Source organism: Lygodium microphyllum, unplaced genomic scaffold (assembly GCF_053477565.2).
Source record: "Lygodium microphyllum isolate KBCC unplaced genomic scaffold, Lygodium_microphyllum_v1.1.10 scaffold_67, whole genome shotgun sequence".
NCBI classification, from domain to species: Eukaryota; Viridiplantae; Streptophyta; class Polypodiopsida; order Schizaeales; family Lygodiaceae; genus Lygodium; species Lygodium microphyllum.
The window spans coordinates 428,676-452,396 of NW_028229550.1; positions in this window are offsets into that span (position 1 = coordinate 428,676).

Genomic DNA, 23,721 nt, shown 5'->3' on the forward strand with positions numbered 1-23,721 from the left:
GATATGACACAAAGTTTTGTGTCAGATTAAACCCACGTGTAAATACCAGCCTCGAATTAATGTGCCCAACAAACCTTTTCAAGATGCACTCATTCGAGTTGCACCCATAATTGAGGAGGTGCAGACCAGGCCAAGAATTAACAAGACTTGGTCTTATAATGATCAGAACAAAGGAGTGTATAGGTCCCAAGCGAAGAGAGTTCAAGGTCAAAACTAGGGACAAAGGAAGAAAGCGAGGACCAACAATGTCAATAACTTTGTTCCTACCCAAGGTAATGGCCGCAACCTCCATTGCTTCCATTGCAATAAGCCCGGTCATTTCAAAAGGCAATGTCCCAAACTTGGTAGAGGACAACATCAAGGACCATTCCAAGGAACCTCCCGTAGCCAAGGAGTCACCACCTGAGGTAGAGGAACAACCGCCTATGTTGCCAATAGGGAAATGTGCGATGAAGAAGACCCAACCATGGAAGCAGAATTTGAGAGGGTAACAGTCCATGCCGCCCTTCACAAGAAAGGCCCGAATCGCCAGTTTTCGATGATTTAGACACCATCAGATTATCAAGGTAAAGGCTTCAAAACCTTCATTGATTGTGGGAGTATGCATTCCTTTATCTCACCAGCTTATGTAAGATGATTATGAATAGCCACAATAGAAGCACCTACCTTGCTTGTGGAATTAGCAAATGGTCGCGAGGTCACTTGTACCAGGCAAACTGCTAAGGTGGATTTCTTTCTAGGAGGAAAGTCGACTTCGGTCAGATTCAGGGTTATGAACCTAGGTATCCATGAGTATTTACTCATAATGGATTGGCTTAAACCTAATGATGCCCATTCATTGTGGAAAGGGCCAAGTTTCTTTTTGAAACTCTGAAGGGGAATTGGTCATAACTCAAGGAGAGGGTGGAAGACCAAAAATTCAATTGGCCAAAGCATCTCGGATAATAAAGGGAGTTAGAAAGGAATTACTTGTCTATTTGATTAAGCTTAATAAGCTAGATTAGAATCAGGATTCTAGTGAAGAACCTTCATGGCTAAAGGAGTACGCAGACATATTTCTTGAAGAGCTGACAGAACTTCTGCCTCAAAGGGAAGTTGATCATGAAATCAAGCTAGTGCCAAGAGCTGCAACAATTGCAAAAAGGCCTTTAGAATGTCCATCCCGGAAGCAATTGAGCTGAAGGAGCAACTCAAGAAACTGTTAGATCAGGGCTACATTCATCCTAGCAGTTCACCATGGGGAGCTCCAGTGTTGTTCCAAAAGAAGAAAGATGAAACGCTTCGACTGTGTTTTGATTACAGAGGGTTGAATCAATCAACCATTAAGAATAAGTACCCTATTCCAAGAATAGATGAACTTCTTGACCATCTTCAAGGTGCAAAGATCTTCTCCAAGATTGATCTCAGGTCTAGATACTATTAGATAAGGATCAAGGAGGGAGATATTCCAAAGACGGCATTCAACACAAGATATGGACACTTTGAGTTCCTAGTCATGTCATTCGGGCTGACAAATGCACCTGCCACCTTCAACAGGTTAATGCAGAATATCTTTAGGCCATATCTTGATGACTTCATACTCGTCTTCTTCGACGATACCTTAGTCTACTCCAAACAGGAAGAAGATCATGAACCCTAGCTTCGCATTGTCCTTGAGACAATGAGGGCACACATGCTTTATGCCAAGATGAAGAAGTGTGCATTCTTCAAACGTTAGATTCAATATATGGAATTCATCATGTCAGCGGAGGGAATCTTAGTGGATCCAGCCAAAGTCAAATATATTCTAGAATGGCCAATACCAACAACTGTTAAGGAAATACGCAGCTTTCTTGGATTGACAGGATGGTACAGGGTCTTTATCAAAAACTATGCTTTGATTGCAGTGTCGCTGACCGATCTATTGAAGAAGCAAACATCGATTGTATGGTCAACTGCTGAACAATCTAGCTTTGATAGACTAAAGCAAAGTTTGGTATCAACGCCTATCCTGTAACTTCCGGATCTTAGTAAGAAGTTCGAAGTAGTAACTGATGCTAGCACACTTGCCTTAGGATGTGTGCTTTGTTAGAAATCAAGCTCACCGTCAGTGTGTCTTCATCTATGATCGACATCTATGACAGCTAGTGTGTACAGTTGTCTACATGTGACTACATTAAATAAGTCGGGTTAATAGTCAGTCAGTGACCTGACTAGAGTTAGTCAGTCTAGTCTACATTTACACTAGGTCACTTTATCTTGTAGTGTGCGTGTGTTTTTCAGTTTAGTGTGTGGAAATGAAGGAATGAGCTTGAGAGCCTGAAGGCTCATGGATATGGAGTCTTTCCCTTTCTCTCTCTCTACTCTTTAAACATGGTATCAGAGCTTCATCCATGAGGCTATGGGAGAATGGACATGACAACTTGCAAATGAAGCCATAGTCAAAGGAAGGAATCAGCGTGGATTACCTTTTGAAAATCGTGGACTGCCTCCTGAAACCTGTGTCTGAAAATCGTGGACTGCCTCCTGAAACCTGTGTCCTGAAATCGTGGACTGCCTCCTGAAAAACAACAACCAATATCTGAAAATCTGTGCCTGCTGATCTGAATGGACAGCAACCTGTATCTAAAAATCTGCGCTTGCTGATTTGAATGGACAACAACCTGTATCTGAAAATCTACGCCTGTTGATCTGAGTGGATAGCAACCTGTCAATCTTCAGTGGAGCACCTGGACAAGGTGCATAGAGCATGTATGCTCACTGTTAAAGGTATTTGAAGTGTGCAAGGAGTAAATGCTTGTGTGGGAGCTCTGTTATGAGCTGGAGTGACAGACACAGACCTGTAATCATTTTTGAACTGCTGTAAACATGAATGCACAGCATGCATTCATTCATTACTGACACACAGGAGCCTTGTACTACACTCAGAAGGCATCTTTGGAGCACAAGAATGTGTCAAAGCATGTATACATTGGATCAAATGTCTTGGAGCTGAGATCTCTTGCTCAGAATACTTAGATTTGAAAATCAATGACAGGCTGAAAACTGTCATATACAGTTGCTCAGAATACTCAGATCTGAAAATCAATGACAGGCTGAAAACTGTCATATACAGTCAATGACAAGTACTGTGCAATAGTGAAGCAATATAGGTCATCTTGGGGGTTCCATCATCTATATGAATTGACCTATACATGCTGAATGCATGGAGAATTGAAGCAAGCAATGAGCATCATTGAAAATTGAATTTTGAAGCTGAAATAAATGCAGTTACATTGTCCTGGTTAATTACAAACAGCTCATGAGGTTTATGCCATTGGTCAATGAAGACAGGTTGTCTATGCCTACTCAGATGCTCATGTATTGAACTTGCCACTACAAAGTAAATGTATGACATGGTCAAAAGACATTTTGGAGCTGCTTGGAGCTTGGTATGTGGAATTCTGGTTGACTGCAACCTGAAACTGAATTTGTTGACACACTCAGTTTTGGACTTGAAATTGCTGCTGGTTACTCACAGTTTACAGTTTTCAGACTGCATGTATGTACCCTGGCAGTGAAGTTACATAAGCTTAAGCTGAAGCAAACACATAGCTTATGTATTGACAGTTATATCTACAGTTGAGACCACTTGTTTGTGGGTTGTTTTGGGGTGTCAGTGGGTTGAAATACCCTAGTTTTTTTCTGCAATTTAGTGCAGAAAACTGTCATAAACTGTTACGGACTGAACTTAGTCAGTCATACTTATTGGACTGCAGGGAGTCATGCACTTGATAGACAGTCTATTGCATCATGGCTAATGCACATGGGATTGACAATATCACTTAAATAGTTAGAGAGAAGTTGGATAATAAGAACTTTACATTATGGAAATTCAGAATGAAAAACTTTCTGGTTGGAAGAGGTTATTGGGATTTATGTACAGGAGATGAAGTTGCTCCTGAGTTGCCTACACACAATCCAACAAATGAACAGAAAAGAGCCTACAGGCTATGGAATGAAAGAGCATGCAAGGTGCTGCATTAGTTTTCCTTATGTATATCTGATGCTATGGTAATTCAAATCACTGGATGTGAGAATCCGAAGGATGCTTGGGACATACTGATGAAAAATTATGAAACCATGACATATGCAAGAAAGATCCAGTTGAAACAACAGTTCAACAACATGTCTAGGAATGGCGAGAGCATATAGCACGGAGATTAAGACCATAGCTGATCAACTTGCTACTATTGGCTCAAGTGTATCAGAAGATGATATGATTGCTGTTGCTTTGAATGGCTTAGGCAAAGAGTACAAAGCTTTTGACACTTCCATTTCTGTCAGAGAAGAGCCCCCTAGTTGGGAAGAGCTAGTTGCTTTATTGCTGCATGAGGAAGTCAAACTTGGTTTGAATATAGGTTCTAGTGCATCTCAGAGTAGAGACACTATGTTGTACTCTAGCCAGTGTGGCAGAGGATCTAGAGGTCGTGGTTCATTTCGAGGTCGTGGTGACACTCGTAATACTTATGGACAGCAGCAGTAGCAGAGTAATTGGCATGGTACAAATACACAAGGCCAGCGTGGATCTGGTGGGTTTAGAGGCAAGGGGAGATCACCCCGAGGTAGAGGTGGTGGTTCTGGTTCATAGCAGTCGTCTGATCAGTCCAACAAGGACAAGGACTGCCATTATTGTGGCCGGTATGGGCATATTGCAAAGGATTGTTACAAGAAGCAAGGAGATATGAAGGCAAAGGGCAGACAACATGGGCACTATGCATCTTCCAGTGGTGCTCATGATGAGTCAGTTGATAGACTCTTTGCCATGCAGCATGTATCTAAAAATGCATTGAGACATGATAGAGATGACAGATGGTACATTGACTCTGGAGCGTCAAACCACATGACCCCGCATGGAGAGTGGTTTGATGAGATGGTTGCAGGTACACATGGTCATGTATGTACTGGGGATGATACCCAACATGACATAAAGCATAAAGGGATTGTTCCATTGATGATGCCTGATGGCAAGAAGAAAAGCCTGCATGATGTCTTACACGTACCGACCATAACAAAGAATTTGTTGTCTGTGGGTCAAATGGTAGAACAAAATCTGCAAGTGAGGTTTAACAAGGATAGATGTTTCATTGAGGAGTATGGAAATGGCTGCAAGCTAATTGCCAAGGGCAGAAGGGATGGCAGGATGTTTACTTTGGAAGCGACCATTCCTGAACTTAAAGTAGCTATGTTTGCTCATGATGAGAGTGCCATCAGAGATGTAGAGATTTGGCACAAGCGGATTGGACATGTCAATGTACAAAAGCTAAATTCAACTATAATGATTTTGGTCATGTATGCCCTGCATGTCAGTTTGGGAAGCAGGCACAGTTTCCTTTCATGAGACATATAAAAAACATCACTAGGCCTTTACAGTTGGTACACTCTGATGTCTGGGGTCCTTCACATAATGCTTCCATTGGCGGTGCACGATATTATGTCTCATTTATTGATGATTTCAGCAGGTACACTTGGCTTTATATCTTAAAACATAAGGATGATGTATTTGATGCATTCAAAGACTTCAAGAAACATGCTGAAAATGAATTGGGCTGTTACATATCATGTTTGAGATCAGATGGAGGAGGTGAATATGTCTCAAACTACTTTGACAAGTATCTTGCTAAACATGGGATCAGAAGACAGCTCACATGCAGTTATACACCGCAGCAAAACGGTGTTGCAGAGAGGAAAAACAGGGTTTTGATGGAGTCAGCTAGAGCTATGCTGAATAAAAAATGTCTGCCAAATGGTTATTGGGCTGAAGCAGTGGTGACTGTTGTATATGTGCTGAATCGAACCCCTACAGCAGGGATTCATGATGTCACTCCATATGAATGGCTGTATGGTCATAAACCTGATATTTCCCACTTGAAGGTATTTGGCAGCATTGCATATGTGCATATACCCGATGAGAAGAGGAAGAAATTGGATCCTAAGGTAGTGAAAAGTGTGTTTATTGGATATGCACAGGAATGGAAAGCTTATAAGTGTTATGTACCTTCTACACATGAGACACTCATAAGCAGAGATGTGGTATTTGATGAGTTAGCATCTTGGTATGGGAATCCTGTTGCAGTGCCTACTGATGGCTCACCCAATATGAGTCATGCTGAAAATACTCCTGCAGAGAGTACTTCCATGATTGGTCAGACAGGTGATGTATCATCTACAATGAGTCCTTGGATAGGACGATTACGGAGTCGCACTACTGCATCCACTGACATGGATATGTCAGTGAGGGGGAGAACAGATAAGGGAAAAGAAAAGGTTTTTGAAGATGTAACAGGTCCACTCACTACAGGTTATGATTCATCTAGCAGTGATAGCTTAGATAGTGAATTGGGGATTCCATCTATTATGACGCCAGGTGCTAGATAGAGCCATTATGTGTCGCCTCATGAGAGGCAAGCTCACAATGAGCCACAGCTCAGGAGATTAGAGAGGGTCAGACGGCCTGTTGACAGGTATACTTACACTAGATATTCACCTCGTCATTATGCTTATATGACGAAAGTAACAGGTTTTAGAGAACCAAGTAAGTTTGATGAGGCAGTTTCAGATGAAAATTGGCGTGCTGCTATGGATGAGGAATATTCAGCTTTGGCTGAAAATTGTACATGGGATTTGGTACAGTTGCCTGAGGGCAAAACACCTATTGGATGCAAGTGGGTGTATAAGGTAAAATGTAAATCAGATGGATCATTGGAAAGATATAAGGCGAGGCTGGTTGCAAAAGGGTATGTGCAGCAATATGGTCTTGATTATGAGGAGACTTTGAGCCCTGTAGCAAAGATGGCTACAGTTAGAACTGTGATTGCTTTGGCAGCAGCTAGAGGCTGGAAACTATGGCAGATGGATGTAAAGAATGCATTTCTCAATGGAGAATTACAGGAAGAGGTTTACATGGAATAGCCTGAAGTCTATGTACATCTAGAATTTCCAGCACATGTATGTCGGCTGAAAAAGGCATTATATGGGTTGAAACAGGCACCCAGAGCATGGAATGCTCGCATCAGCAGTTATTTATAGCAACATGGTTTCCGATTGGGAGATGTTGATCATAGTCTGTTTGTGAAAAAGACAGATAATGGCTATGTTTTCCTAGTTGTCTATGTCGATGACTTAATCATTACAGGAGATGATGAAAATGGGATTGCTGAAATAAAGACATGTTTACAGACTGAATTTAAGGTCAAGGACCTTGGAGAGTTGAAATACTTTTTGGGGATTGAGGTTGTCTCTACACCTCAAGGCATATGGCTGCTACAGAAGCAGTATGCTCATGACATGTTACATAAATATGGTATGGCTGATTGCAAGCCTATGGATACGCCTTTGGAGCAGAATGTCAAGTTGCAGATTGATGTTGGGACAGAGATTGAGAATGTTACTATGTACAGACACATGGTAGGCAGCTTGATCTATCTCACAATCACTAGACCTGACTTGAGTTATGCTGTGGGGCTGATCAGTTAGTTCATGCAGAAGCCTCGCAAACCACACTTGGATGCAGTCAGAAGAATTCTGAGATATGTAAAGGGTACCACAGATCATGGGTTGTTTTATGCATATGGGAAAACCCTTGACTTGATGGGATACACTAATGCTGACTGGGCTGGTTGCACATATGACAGGAGGTCAACTAGTGGCTATGCATTTGGATTGGGTAGTAGCATGATCAGTTGGCAGAGTAAGAAACAGCCTATAGTTGCATTGTCCAGTACAGAAGTAGAGTATCGTGGTGCGGCCTTAGCGGCATGTGAAGCTAAGTGGTTACAGAAGTTGCTGAATGACTTGGGAGTACACTTGGACAAAAAAGTCAAGCTGTACTGTGACAATTTGAGTAGTGTTATGTTAGCAAGCAATCCTATTTATCATGCAAGATCAAAACACATTGAGGTTCACTACCATTTCATCAAGGAAATGGTTTTAGTAGATCAGATTGACTTGGAGCATGTGAAGATTGAAGACCAGGTAGCAGACATCTTTACCAAATCACTTGGTAAAGATAAGCTCATTCACTTTAGACAGCTACTTGGAGTGATGCAGATGATTTGAGTTTTGTTTTTGAGCTTGAGGGGGAGTGTTAGAAATCAAGCTCACCGTCAGTGTGTCTTCATCTATGACCGACATCTATGACAGCTAGTGTGTACAGCTGTCTACATGTGACTACATTAAATAAGTCGGGTTAGTAGTTAGTCAATGACCTGACTAGAGTTAGTCAGTCTAGTCTACATTTACACTAGGTCACTTTATCTTGTAGTGTGTGTGTGTTTTTCAGTTTAGTGTGTGGAAATGAAGGAATGAGCTTGAGAGCCTGAAGACTCATGGATATGGAGTCTTTCCCTTTCTCTCTCTCTACTCTTTGAACATGCTTATGCAAGAGGGTCATCCTGTAGCATACTCTTCAAGAAAACTGAAAAGCCATGAGAAGAATTATGCTACCCATGATCTAGAGCTGTTACCTATCATCCATGCTCTCAAGCTTTGGAGACACTACTTGCTAGGTAACAAGTTTACACTAGTGACGGATCATAAAAGTCTCAAATGGATCTTTACCCAGAACAAACTCAACATGAGGCAACGTCGATGGATTGAAGTGCTCGAGGAGTATGATTTTGAAATCAAATACCGGCCTGGAAAGGAGAATGTAGTTGCCAATGCACTTAGTCGCAAGGCATTTCTTAATTCTCTAATCTTGCAAAATCCATCAATATCTAGATCTCTAGCCACAAAGGTATCCATGCCAAACAACCCAATACTTGAGCTAGCTAGAGAAGAAGTGTGCCATGATCCAACCTATCAGAAGATACTAAGGGAGATCCCTATCAAGGATCAAGACCCGAAGCTATAGGCTAAGTATCAAGAATTCTCTATCAATAGTGGACTTGTCTACTATAGAATGAGATTATGTATACCAGCAAGCCACTCACTCAAGAAGAAGATACTTTGGGAACCTCATGATTCCCCTTTCTTAGGACATCCTAGCTATGCCAAGACCCTCAATGCAGTCAGAAAGAGCTACTATTGGGAGAGGCTTAAAGGTTACATTCTCAAATATGTCATTAAGTGTTTGTCTTGTCAACGTATTAAGGCCGAACATGTCAAAATGCCAGGAAAGTTGCAATCACTTGACATTCCCCAAATGAAATGGGAATTCATCAGTATGGACTTTGTTGTTGGCCTACCCCAAATTCAAGGGGGATACAACTCCATTATGGTTGTGGTGGATATGCTCACCAAGGTTGCACATCTTATTCCTATTAAGAAAAACTATAAAGCCTTTGACATTGCAAGGTTATTTATCAAGAAGATATTCAAGCTACATAGGTTGGCCAGAGGAATCATTAGTGATCGTGATTCTCTCTTCACATCACACTTCAAGAGAGCTATCTTTGAAGCCATTGGGACTCAACTCTATTTTAGTACAGCTTACCATCCCCAAACCGATGGTCAAATGGAGCGAGTCAACCAAGTCATTGAGGATATGCTAAGGGCACACTACTCCCGTGAACCAAAAAGGTGGATTCAATACTTGCCAGTGGTTGAGTTTGCCTACAATGCTTCCTACCAACAAAGCATTCAGATGACCCCTTTTCAAGTATTGTATGGACATGACAGTTGAAGTCCTTTAAACTTCTCAGATCCAACCTTTTTTACTGTAGCACAGAGGAATGGGAAATAAAGGAAATAGCAAAAGGCATAAGACAAAAGGAAGAAAAAGGCGCCTTAACCGATAACCAGACCCTGAAAAAATTAAAAGCACGGGCACAATCCTCAGGAAGTCTTAGAGTCACCCAAGGAAAGTAAAAGAGTAAAAAGCACACCATTAAGTGTGAAAGTGCTCCGGAATCCTTGTAAAAGAGCGCCAGGCTCACTCCTATGCAAATTGTATGCTTTATTTGGGGATAGGATAGATTAGAACGGTGGGAAATGAGAAATGGGCCTGGGGCTAATGGCCGGCCATGTAAAAAAAGGGGATGACCACCCATGAAAAGTAGGGCATGTATATAAAGTTCAAAAAGTGAATGAGAAGATCATTCTTGTGTGTGGCCAAAGCTTCTTCTTCTTCTTCTCTTGTTTCTTGCCTTCTTGCTTATGCTTGAGAGAGGGATTGAGAGAGTGTGAGGGAGTGATCGTGTGAGAGTGAGGGATCTTGGAGAAGAAGCTCTCCATCTTCTCTCTTCATCTTCCCCTCTTCTCTTCTCTTCTCTTGTCTCACACGTGGCTATGGAGGATGAAGCTCATGGGAGAGGGATTGATGCTGCTTGAGCTTGCCTCAAGGATCGTGGAGCTATCGGTGTGCAAGAAAGAGAAGGGTACTCGATCGAGCATCAAGGTAAGCTCACTACACCCGTAAGGTAGGCATTATGTGTCGGCTATGTGAGAGGTAGCCATGACCGCTCGGTTCGAAACACTTGAGAAATAAGTGGTCCGTAGGTCTCGGGGTAGAGCTTGTAGCTCCCCTTCATTTTGGTTCCATTGTCGGGACAGACAAAATCGAGCCTTGAGCGATGCGTGCATCAAATCGAGCATAGAAGTAGGATTTGCAGCCCGAACCGGTGCTCGAGATAGCTAGGAGATTTAGGAGGTTTTAATTCGAGAAAAAAGTAAGTGTTTTGGTTTGTTGGAAGCATTAGTGTAGGACTACCATTCTGCATCTCTGTTTTGCATTTTGGCTGCACTAGATTAAGGTTAGATTACGTTAAGAAAAGAGAAAACAAAGGTTTTGGCTGCTGCTGGAAACAGGGAAACAGGGGACCAGATTCAAATTTCTGGGTAAAATAGGAAAAAGGGGACTAGCTTTAAGGGTTTGCAGTGCTAGGAAAGGACCTTAAGAGGCTTGGGAGACTAGGACAAACCTCATTTCACTGGTTAGCTTTGTGAGAGAGAGAGAGAGAGAGCTTCTGGTTACCAGGAAGAGGGAGCGCTATCACGATTCTGGGTGCCATCGATTTGTGTTGCTCCAGGTTAGTCTGGTGCTTCTTAGTAGTGCCCTAATCAGATTTTGGAAAGTCTCTTGTGATTGTGTGTAGCAGGTGTCAAGTGGGATCGAAACACATCAGAATCGCGCATGTCACCAGATGCAGTTGTACCAGGTCTCAGTGGCCCGATTCCTAGAATTGGATCACCCTAGTCCCGGAGTCGGACCGTCCGACTACTAGAGTCGGACCATCCCTGTCCGATTGTCAGAATCAGACAGTCCGATCGGATGTGCCACATGGCATTTGGACCACGCTGTCCGACTGCTGGACTCGGACCACGCTGTCCGACTACAAGAATCGGACCGTCTGACTACTAGAGTCGGACCAGCCCTATTCTATTCTCAGAATCGGACACCAGTCCGATTCTGGGAATCAGACCATCCTACCAAAAGGAAAAATAAGGATCTTTAGTTAACCCTGCCACAGACCTGACCCCCAGGACACAACCCTAAACACCCCCAAGACCTAGTTGGACCATTAGAACCTCAGAGACCAATCGAACTTAGAGCCGAATAGAAAACATAGCACAGACCTTCAGAAAGAACATAGAATAGCCGAGAACCGAGCTTAGAACTCAAATCAGGCTAAGAATGTGCAGAGAAACAGTGGATTTCACATTAAATGCTTTTTGCATCAGCACTTCACTCTTGTGTTCCACTAAGTTTGCACTGCAAGAAAAGAGAAAAGCCTGTTTTCGCACCAAGCACCACGAAAGCACTAAGCATAACGTGTGAATAAGGATTGCAGCTGCTTCCAAATAACAAGGGACACATCAAGATATCTAATAACATTAAGGAACCCACTAGTAGGAGAAGACCCCAAGACTTAGAAAGGTGCCTGAGTGCCCTACTAGTAGGACCTCGAGAAGACACGAAGACACAAAAAGCAACAATATAGAGGATTGGATGCTGCCGGAGCTGCTTGGATTTATTGACAACCTCGTGGAGCTAGAAGTAGAAACAATGTCGAGATCAAGAGGCAAACGAGGAGAGGACCAATTAGACTTAGGAGAATTTCCAATCTCTGTCCAAAAACTGGTCCACAACTACGATCTACTCACTAGGACCGTGATCCAAGGCAGACGTGTAGAGGAAGTGGTAGCAAACCTGGACGAAGAGAGAAGAGCAATCAAGAGAGCGCTAGAAGGCATAATTGCCTACAACCATGAGCAAAGGGCTAGAAGGCTACAGCAAGACGTAGATATGTAGGAGGCTAGACGAGTGCTAGACCTAGCTGGAGCGGCCAAATCTGGACCGAATGTAGAGAGGGAATGGGCAGCAGAGGCTGACATGACACTGAGCAAATTGGTAGCAAAGCAACTCTTGGACAATACGTCTGTTAAATAGAGCGCTACTGCCCTAGCCACCACGCTACTATCAGGATTGGGAGCCACGCAAGGGGCTAAAGGGCAGGCTAGAATCCCCATCGTAGCAAAACAACTAGCTAGATACGAACCTAGCAGTGACCCGTACAGCTTCAAGGAGCAGTTCAAGCAAGTATGTGAGGCAAACAGTCTTACTGACCCTGCGCAGTGAGCTCAAGCTCTCGGCTTGTGCTTAGGCGATAAGGGGAGGACCTGGTATTCTAGTCTAGATGACACAGAACGTACGAACTTTTTTCGCCTTAAGGGCCTCTTCATCAAGAGGTTTTTGGAGGCAGGGTATTCGGATAACCTCATCGTTAGGTTGATGAATATTAGTCAAAGGGAGAAGGAAGACGTTAGGGATTACGTTACTCAGGTGCATAGCCTCTACAAGAGAATCCCTGCCAATGAGCGACCTACCAAGAGGGCAGTGTCTATAGTGTTCATGAATGGGATTCAGACTGAGGAGCTCTACAAGGCTTTGGCCAGTAACTCCACCTTGCAGCGAGATGTGCTAGCTAGAGTTTTCAAGGAGTCAATACGCGTAGATGATCAACTCAGGGAACGCAACATGAGGACTACCAACTGAGAAAGTGCAAGCCACAGGGACCCTGAGAGATCAACTACTTCGGGGAAAAAAGCAACTGCTAGTGTGCAGGATAAGGAAAAGAGTGTAGACCACGACCAGGAGATGGCAGAAATGAGAATGGAGGTTGCACGGTTGCAAGAGCTAATAAGGAAGCCTGTGAGATTGCATGTACAATGTATATACTGCGGCGGCAATCACCTTCCAGTTGAGTGCCAAGATCCTAGATCTCGGTCGTGCTCAAACTGCGGTAGATTCGGGCATGATGCAGTGCAGTGTAGAATGCCGAGGAGATTCCCATATGCACAGTAGTACAACCCTCCATACTTAGGTAATAGGCCACCCAATTTCTTTGGGAGGGGAGCCCAGTTAGCTCTACCAGCACCGACTGACTCAAGACCTGCCATACCTAGGCTGGAGATGAACCGAGATGAACCCAACTGGTATACCCAGACCACCACGGCCTTTTTTAACCCACCCATCTAGCGATGCTCCTATTCACTTTGTGGAGGAGCCTAATGAGGAAGAAACATATGTCAACCCATACATATCCTATGACGAGGAGGGCAACCCAGTCTTGATAGACTATCGGCCGGTACCGGTGATGGCTTTAGGAAGAGCAAGAGGCAGAGGCTTTGGAGGTCCAAGCCAAGAACCAGTCACATGCTGGACTTGCGGCCACCCAAGCCACATTTCATCACGCTGCCCAGAATGAGAACAAGCTAATAAGGACAAAGCGGATCTCTGATGCACAAAGTGTGGAATCACACATCTGTTTCGTGACTATCCTAGGCGGAAGCCATCAACCAGCTTTGCCAACATGCCATCGGTGCCTTTGGGGCTTTTTGGAGTGGAAACTTTTGACAGTGAGGATACACCCATCCCAGTACATGTTATGACATGAGCTCAAACAAAACAGGCATGCATCTCTTTGCCAGGGCCAAGTAACCTTGATGCAACCTCAATAGGAAATAAAAGCCAGAGGAGACGGAAAAAGAGAACCGATGCAAAGATAACTCTTAAAACCAAGGGAGCAACTATGTTAATAACGGGAAAGAGGGTCACAGACACAGAGGTGGAGACCTCAGCTCCTAAGACAGCCGAGCTAGGGAGTGCCAAGGTAGGGGAATATCCCCATCCCAAACGCTAGCTCGAGGCTATAGCTAAGGTCAAGGAGTGGGTCAAGGACGCCCAAAAGCACCTCAAGGATGCTGAACCCATATTAGAAGATTCTATTGACAATTTCTCCATTGTGAGTACACCAGTCTCACCTTCAAAACCACAAGCTGCGAGCATACTTGCACCACTGGGGGAAACTTAGCACAGCAAGGCCAAGGGGAAACTTGCGAGGGCAAACAGAATGCATGGCCTAGAAATGCTAGCCTCAGGGAAAGACAAGAGCCCAGTAGCCTCCTCACAACCTTGTTGTCTACTCTAGTAACTCTAAGCTTGGAAGACCTACTTAGGCAGAATCATTCCTTATGGTAGGAGTTAAAAGACTTGATGGAGGGACACACAGGACTTGCGGGTGCTGATCCGCAAGATCATAATGCGGTTACACATATCCCAAGTCTAACTCTACACTCAATTCCTAAGTCTTTGCACATCAATGCTTTTTGGGAAGGCACTGAAATGCATGCAATTTTACTCGTCCTAGCCTTAGGAGATATGACGCAAAAAGGAATTGTAGACACAGGCACAGGTGTTAGTGTACTAATCCATGCAGTCTTAGAGGTGTGGGAAAACCCTCCTATAGAGACCGCCACGTTTAACGTCACGTTAGCAAATGGAATGAAGGTAAGACCATTCGGGGTCTTAAAGAATTGGCCAGTAAAGATTGCCAGTGTGCAGTTTTCCGTAAACTTCATTGTCATGAAGGGAGTGGATTACGATATACTATTAGGCCGACCTTGGATGAGGAATGCGCGTGTCATTGAGGACTGGGGCAATGGTTTGATTTTCCTAGGGAACAGAACTAGTGTAGTAAGGGTGGAGATGGACACTTGGAAGACGACCCCTGTTGACCTAGATGCCGTCTCAGCTATGCTGAAAGGTGATACTGAAACTACAAAACCCTATGGATCACTGACTAAACATATTCCTTGCCCTGAGGATGAGAGGGATTGGATGCACGTTTTGGCAACCATTGACCTACCATTCTCGGATGAGGAAGAACTATATCGGCAGGTTGCTAAAGCCGCAACCATGCCAATTGAGGAGCCAATTGTGCCACTCTGCATGATGGCAAGAAGCTCACTCAACCCAAGCAAACCAGCCTTGTTCCATATCCCCAACAACAAACTAGAGCTTCAGGAAATCGTAGAGTATTTGACCAATAAACTGGAAGGCAACTTGGCTGCTAACTTAAAACCTCTACGTGATCTATTAGCTAAGCCAGAATGGAAATGGACCAAGGTCCACGACCTGAATTTGTTATATAATTGGGCTTTAGTTACTGACGACAAGGAGCCTGGAGAGGAAAGCTTAGGTGATGATGAGCAGTCAGAAGGACAGGACTCTGATGATGAGGAGTATGAGGACTGTCGCTCTACGAGAGAGGAGAGTAAAGAAGAGACAGATACAATAGAGCACGACACGGAAGGAAAAGCGATAGAATAAATCATGGCAGACTCGAGGCCTAGGAGAGGAAGGACCAGTCAGAACGAAAAAGGAGTCATGCGAATGGAGTGTGACAGATCCTGGCTAGAACACATAGGAGCCGTGGATTACGAGCAGGCTGGAGTGGCATGACCATGGGTAATCCTAGTGCTCAAGACGGATGCACCTACTGGACTACGACCCCCCGGGGAAACACCTTCCTCAAGTGACTCAGAGTCAGAAGTCAGCACTGAGAGTGATCCCGAGATACCACAACCTTCTAAAGTCAAACACACCAAGGGAGACTTGCCAGTCCACCTAAGGCGTAGGAGGCTAAAGGAGGAGGCCATGAAGCAAGAAAAGGACTCAGAAGCAGAAAGGCAAAAGAAACCGCAGGATCTACCCAAATGGTTTACAAAATTTAAAAAGGGTGACATAGTGGTGATTTTGCTAGGTGCAAAAAGACAAGGCCAAACTAGTGAACCGATCGAGGGACCCGCCAAAGTCAAGGAAGTTAACTTGGCTGGGGAAGGTGAAAAGCCAAGGCCTGTATTCATTGCAGATGACTTGACGGAGGATGAGGAGACCAAACTTGTTGCACTCTTGCAAGAGTACATTGACGTATTTACCTGGACATTGGATGAACTTAAGGGAGTCGACCCTAGGGTTGTGACACATAATATCCCAATGGTCCCTGATGTAGTGCCAATGAAACAATGACCTTACCCCATGAATCCCAAACATGCCCATGCAGTAAAAGAGGAGATTGATAAACTCATGAGGACAGGATTCATATATGAGATAGAGCACACAGACTAGGTATCACCTATCGTGATTTTCATGAAGAAAAATGGAAAAATCTGAGTGTGCGTGAACTACAAAAAAGTGAATGCCGCTACAAAGAGGGATGACTATCCTTTACTTTACACTGAGCACATGCTTGAGAGGGTAGCATGTAAAGAAGCCTACAATTTTTTGGATGGTTTCTCGGGCTATAATCAAGTGCAAGTGCACCCCAATGACAGGCACAAGACTGCCTTTGCCACGCAATGGGGTGTATTCGCCTACATTGTCATGCCTTTTGGGCTGATGAACACACCTGCGACTTTTCAATGCCTAATGTGCACTATCTTTAAGAACATGCTTAGGCACAAACTGGAAGTGTTTGTAGACGACTTATGCATACACTCTAGTTGGGCCGAACACTTAGAGAAATTGAGAGTTGTCTTTTAAAGGTGTAGGTTGTACCACCTCTCCTTGAACCCCTTGAAGTGCCAGTTCTGGGTGAAACACGAATGCATCTTAGGGCACGTAGTGTGAAGGAATGGCATTGCCACTGACTTGTCTAAAGTCAGAGTCATTGTTGACTTACCGCCACTCGATAACTACAAGGGAGTTCAGTGCTTCATAGGACACACTGGATATTATCGACGCTTTGTACTAAATTATGCACTAATTGCTAGACCATTGTACAAGCTGTTGATAGTGTTCGAGTGGACTAAGGAATGCCAGCATGCATATGAGGAGTTGCAAAATGCTCTTACTACTGCACCAATCTTACAAGCCCCAGACTGGAACGCGTCTAAGTTCGCTATTGGAGCCATGCTATGCCAGCCTGGTGAACATAACTTAGATTACCCGGTGAGTTTTGCTAGCATGTAGCTCACAGAGACCGAGATGAACTATTCCACGACAGAAAGGGAGGGGTTGGCCATGATATTTGTGGTAAAAAAATTTAGGCATTACCTGTTGGCCACTCCCTTTGTCTTCTTTGTTGACCATCAAGCCTTCCTATATCTTGTGAACAAGCCTTGCGCTACGGGACGCATAGCTAGATGGTTACTCCTTCTACTGGAGTTTGACTTCTCTATGGTTGTACACAAAGGAAAGCAGCATTACATGGCTGACCACATGTCCCGCATACCCACAGGAGAAGCTGCTGGACAAGGCATACCTGACGATTTACCGGATGCTCATCTCTTTAACCTGTCTAGCGAGAGAGAATTGTTTAAAGATGATCAAACGCAGTATTGGGTCGATGACATAGTGCAAGTGCTAGAGAGTGGACTACCTGAGAGACCCATTGAGAAGGCCAGGCTGAGAAGACTTATCCTGAAAATTCAGCCATACCAATTGATAGCCAACCAACTCTACAGGTTGGGACAAGACAGTTTATTGCGCAGATGCGTATGTGAGTACGAGATGCACGATGCATTGAAAGAAGCACATGGCAGAATCGCTGGAGGACACTTTAGCGGGGACACAACAGCTCGAACGGTGCTACAATCCCAACTATGGTAGCCCACCCTTTTCCGCGATGCAGCTAGATTCGTAAAGCACTGCGATGAGTGCCAAAGGACCAAAGTGCCTGTGTGAAAAGACAAGATGGAGTTGACCCCTGTCATAGCTCGACAACCCTTTGAAAAATTGGGCATCAATTTTATTGGACCTATCAGTCATGCGGCACAATATTCCCAAGCTTGCTACATTATAGTGGCAACCAATTATCTAACGAAGTGGGCAGAGGCAAGGGCCACGAGGAAGAATGATGCTAGAACCACCGCAAAGTTCTTGTGGGAGCAGGTCATTTCACGGTTTGGCTGTCCAATCAAACTTGTAAGCGACCAAGGAACGCACTTCATTAATGAGGTGATTTCCCACCTGCTCTCTACCTTCCTAATAATTCATCGGAAGTCCTCTCCCTATTACCCTCGAGCTAATGGCCAAGCCGAATCGACAAATAAAATCTTAGTCAACATGCTTACAAAGGTAGTGTCTACTTCAAGAAGTGGCTTGGACAACAAGCTAATGGCGGCCTTGTGGGCCTATCGCACAGCTTATTAAACGGCTGTAGGACAGACGCCTTTCAGGCTGACGTACGGAACTGAAGCCATTTTACCCTTGGAATTCTTCATCCCTAGCTTAAGGATAGTAGTCCAGGAGTGTCGGGAGGGAAGAGAGGCTTGGACCAATCGCTTAGTGGAGTTGGAGCGCCTAACGGAGACCCGACTCCTCGCCACTCGCTCTCTGATTTGTGAGAAGGCTCAATGAAAGATGTGGTTTGACAAGCATGTCAAGCATCGAGACTTTGAACAAGGGGACCTTGTTCTGCTATACTCTGTAAAAGGACATAAACAAAAGATGAAGTTTCGGGGGCTAGGGCCTTTCAGAGTATGCATGATTGGTAGAACAGGGAATGTTGAGTTAGAGACGCTTGAAGGTGAAGAAATAGGTTTTTTTAATGGCAGCCGCATAAAGAAGTACTCTCCTCCTTCCCATCCATTACATGAGTCGCCCATGCTAGAACCCCCAATGAATGTCTGCATGGCTACTATAACCGACCTTACAGATCAGGATGAAGAAGCAGTGGCACTGGCGTATCTATGAATCACAGTCACAGCGGGAGCGATGTATTCTTTCGATGCCTTGATTGATGAAGGTGCCGACTACAACATCTTGACGCATGACCATTGGACACGCATTGGTCAACCGAAACTACAGCCCACTAATGCCAAACTCACCCCGTTTGGGGGTAATGCTTATTCACTCTTAGGGAAGTGCAAGATAGTCGTTTCTATCGAGTTTGAAAGTTTACCAGCTTTCTTCCATGTGTTGCCTGACACTAAAGGAGCCGGTAATATGTCACTATTAGGTCGTACTTTCAAGAAGAAAACAAACTGTAATGTGGATTACAACCTAAACCACATTCATCTTGCTATAGGAAATGTGCGTATAGTGACAACTTTCAGCAAGGGCTGTCCTCACTCCTCCACCATTACGAAGCCATTGGTAGAAACCCCTACGACCACGCTTCAGCCCAAGTCTAAACAGAAGAAAACTAAGGCCTCATGCCAGACTCTCAACCCTAGACCCAAACCCACCAAGAGTGCTCAGAAGGCCAAGGAGTCCAAGCTTATATGGGTGCCAAAACGGAAAACACCACATCCGGGTAGACCACCCAAACGTGATTCTAAATGCCAAAATAATTAACCATCACGGCCTGAGAGGCAATCTAGACGCTATCGACTGAGACACACAACCACGCCGTGATGGATCCCCAAAGATATTTTGCGAGCACAAGGATACTACGAGGGCAACCCTTGGATTTTGGTGCCTAAAAATAGCAAGTTTCAAAGCTCATCTACAAGCAATCTCACCCCAGTGAGGGAGGCTTGCACACATGGTGCTCAGGGAATAGTCAGCAAACCATTGCCCGCCGCTGTGGCTAGTAAGCCCCAGCTCATCTATCGACCAAAGAAAACGCCACAATCCTTAGACTTACCTAATCCAGAGAACTTAAATACCCCCATGACTGCTCACTCAGAACCCGCGTTTTTTGGCGCAAAATGTAGGCTGCAGTGTCTGAGGCAAACTGGAGAGAATTGGAGCTATGGTGCATGAAATGGAGCATGCAAACTGAAGATCAACAGGCCCAACTACTGAAGATGTAAATATGGTGAGAGCTCCACTGCTCTGCCTCTTTGGTCTGACAAAAATGCATGTTGAAACAGTCTATAAAAGAGGGAAATCTGAGAGAAGAGGATTGAGCTTGCTCTTATGCATGACTTCTCTCATCTTGTTTACCTTATTCTTGGTCCAATGAAGCCCGACTTGTACCCAAGTACTTGAGTAACTTTGGGGCAAGCAAAGGGTGAGGATATTGAAGACTTATGGGCTATTATGGGCTAAAATAACCAGTCATAAATAGGGAAACCCACTGTTATGGTCCATTTTTATGAGCAAAAATGGGATTTTTATGGTTATAATGGATGGAAATGACCTCTTTTCTTCAGGACATTGTTCATGAATGATTAGAAGTGCTTCCTCTTGAGTTTATGCACTCATTTTGAACTTGATTATGGGCTGGAATTTTTTTTAAAAAAACAGGGCTGAAGCTAAAATTATACTTTTTCAATTCATTTCATGTATCTTTGGCCCAAATCTTGGATGCATTTGAATCTATCATCAATATACTTGAACCAAAGGGTTGCAATCCATCTATGTACTTGAAATAAATGCCATTAGAGCTTGCATTTGACATTCATAAATGAATTGAGAATCTGAAAATATCCTTTATGATATGATGTATGTATCCAAAGGCATTTGATGTAATCAAGATAGACTTATTCCTTTTGTTCATGTATGCTAAGTACATAGTGAAAAGGCTTGAACTCTTCTTTCATACCTAAATCATTTCTAAATCCTGAATCTTATTAAACCCCAAACCATTTTCCCTTCCCGAATCTTGAATCCTAAACTCTTCTTCTGCACTAAAAGCCCCGGTGGTAGACCTTCAACTCTTAATGCGACGATAGTGGTGAACCCGACATGAAGGTCCGCTACGGAAGAAGAAGTCCAATGGGAGAATCATCAAGTTCGGGAGGAGATGCTTTGCAACAATTGGTTCATCTAATGCAAGAGAGCCAACAACAACAACTGCAATTTCAGCAACAATTGCAAATACAACAACAACGGAGACAAGAAGAAGAGCGGATTGATGCTACTGCCATTAAGACCTTAGAAGCAGTTGGGCATGAGCTCAAGCAATTTAATGGGAAAAATGTGTCCTCTTTTATCCGCCTCTACACTGATAAGATGGTCTTATTCGGAGTTCCTCAACATGCCTAGAGCCATTACTTTGTCTGCCTAGCTGTGCATGGTCTCTAGGACCGAATTCATGGTCTTTTCCAAAAAGATGCTAGATGGACTATGTTCAAGAAGGCTCTTCGAGAAGAATTTTTCCTTGAAGATTCTGGCCTTATGACAAAGAAAGTTTTCATCAAATGGGTCAAAAGGCCCAATAAGGGTCTAACCGCTACTGCTCTTCATCGAGAATTTGAAAGCAAATTTTCCCAACTAGAACCTCATGACCAACAAGGTATGGAAAGTCAAAAGATTGAATTTTTTTTAAAGGCTGCAGATTCTTCTCTTCAGGAGAAATTGACTGACCGACTTGAAGAAAATTGACTGACCGACTTGAATTTCTGACTCTGAGTCGGGATTGAAGACTGCTTGGAGTGATGTCACTGAAGCAGTTAATATGATTGCTCGAAGAGAGCGATTGCACCTAAGATGGGGATCAACCCTTGCAACAACTGAATCTATGAAGGAGCCTGTTCCAGTTTCTCTACTTCCTGTCTCAAAGGCCGAGCAATCAAGAAATTCTGTTGTTCCTTCTCCAAAGAAGGATGTCATGGACGAGCTAATTAAAAGCATGCGGGATCTCCATCTTAATCTAACAGAAATTAATTCTAAAGTAGAAAGGATTGATGTAAAAGTAGAAGAAAGGGGTCGGTCAACTGCCTAAAGGCCTGCACAAGAAGGCTTCAAAAGATGCTACATTTGGTGTGATAGCCTTCAGCATGACAAGAGGGAGTGCGGTGCATTCCGTGAAGCTGAAGCACAAAAATTAGTCTTTTGGAAGGATGATAAAATTCATGCAACCGAAACCAGGCTTCCTCTTGAGCCAAACTTCGGCACTGGTGGCATGAAGAAAAGATTGGAGGATTTGGCAACAAGAACGGCCTATGCAGCTGTTGATACTGCAACTTATGGGTTGCAAATTGAGCCAACTAATGAAATTGTTAAAGCATGTAAAACTAATGCAAAATCTAAAGTGTGGACGCAGGCCTTGGAACGCATGGAGCAAGGCAAGGCAACTAAGGATGATTTAACCACTGCTAGTCAATGTATTCGAGGGAGAACCGGATGGTCCAAGCCTGTGGATTCATTTTTAGCTTTTGCCCAGTTAGCTGAAATTAATAATCAAGAAGCTGCGATAGAGGAAAAGAGAAGAAGAGATGAAGATGTTGCCGGTCCTTCTTCTTCAGGACCGACTAAACGCATAACAAGAAGTAAACCAGATCAACAAAAGGCTGCTGAAAATCCGCCGCCACCATAATTTGACATGGGAGATGCCCCTCAAGAAAAGAAGACAAAAGGAAAAAGAAAAAGCAAACATCCCAGTTACAAGTTGCAGTCTGACATAGAAACCGCAACGAATCTTAAACGGATCCTAGAAGAAAGGATTCTTAGAAGTAGAATTGAATTTACATTAGGAGAAATTATCAGTATTGCAAAACGAGGATTTCATGATGTAATAATTGATGTAATTAAATGAAAAAGACAATATGTTGGTGAGGAAACTGAAGAATTTGTACATGCTTTTTTGCAAGTATTTCATGTGTATTTGCAGGATGAAGAGAAGCTGAAAACTCAAGGGATTCGATTGGAGGCAATCAAAGAATTGATTGCAGCCATAGAAGCCAAATATGAAGACATTTATGAAGTAGAAGCTGAAGAAGCCATAATGGTGAGAACTTCTCAATCTAAAGTGCATCCCATGCATAAGAAAGAGACTCTTCTTCACAATATGCAAGAAGAAAGTGAAACTCACTTTATTCCTAGTAGTCACTATTCCCGTACCCATTGGGCAAGGGCGACTACTGAAACTGTTGTTAAAATCGGTGAGAAAGAAACTCCATGCATTTCCCTTATAGACCATGGTTTGAAAATTAATGTTATGTCAAGAAGTCTCTATGAGAATGGTGGATGGCCCATTGATGTGGACCTAGGATGGCGCATGAAGGCAACCAATAACTCTTCTGGTGATCTTTATACAACATGTCCTTATGTACAAGTTACTATTGGTAATGTAAAATATGAATTTCATTTCTTTGTTCAAGATTCCTATAGTTATCCTATCATTCTTGGACAACCATTTATTTTCGAGTCTCATTGAGAGACAAAGGCTCTTGATGATGGTTCATCATATGCTCGAATAAGAAGCAAGGATAATGATAAAGCTGTTCAATTCCTAACTGTCTGTGTTAATCACCATCAGAATAGGGATCGATTAAGAGATCATCCTGCTCCTCCTAATGCCCGAGAATTTAAGGGTTTTCCGGTAGCCCTGCTATAAGTGGAGGCTATGGCAGTGCAACATGTCACAAAAAATTGCCTCCACATATGAAGGAGGCAAGGCCAAAAGCTGATTTGCAGGTTTTTTCAGCCAATAGTGTGGGCTGTTATAAATAGTTTTCAGCCATGAATAGGGGTGAAAGAAAGTATTTGAGTCATATGGAGCAAGAGCTGAAGCAAATTGATGTTTTACTTAAAGATGAAGAAATTTCAGGACTATTTTATGGACTGAATTATAATGATACAATGGC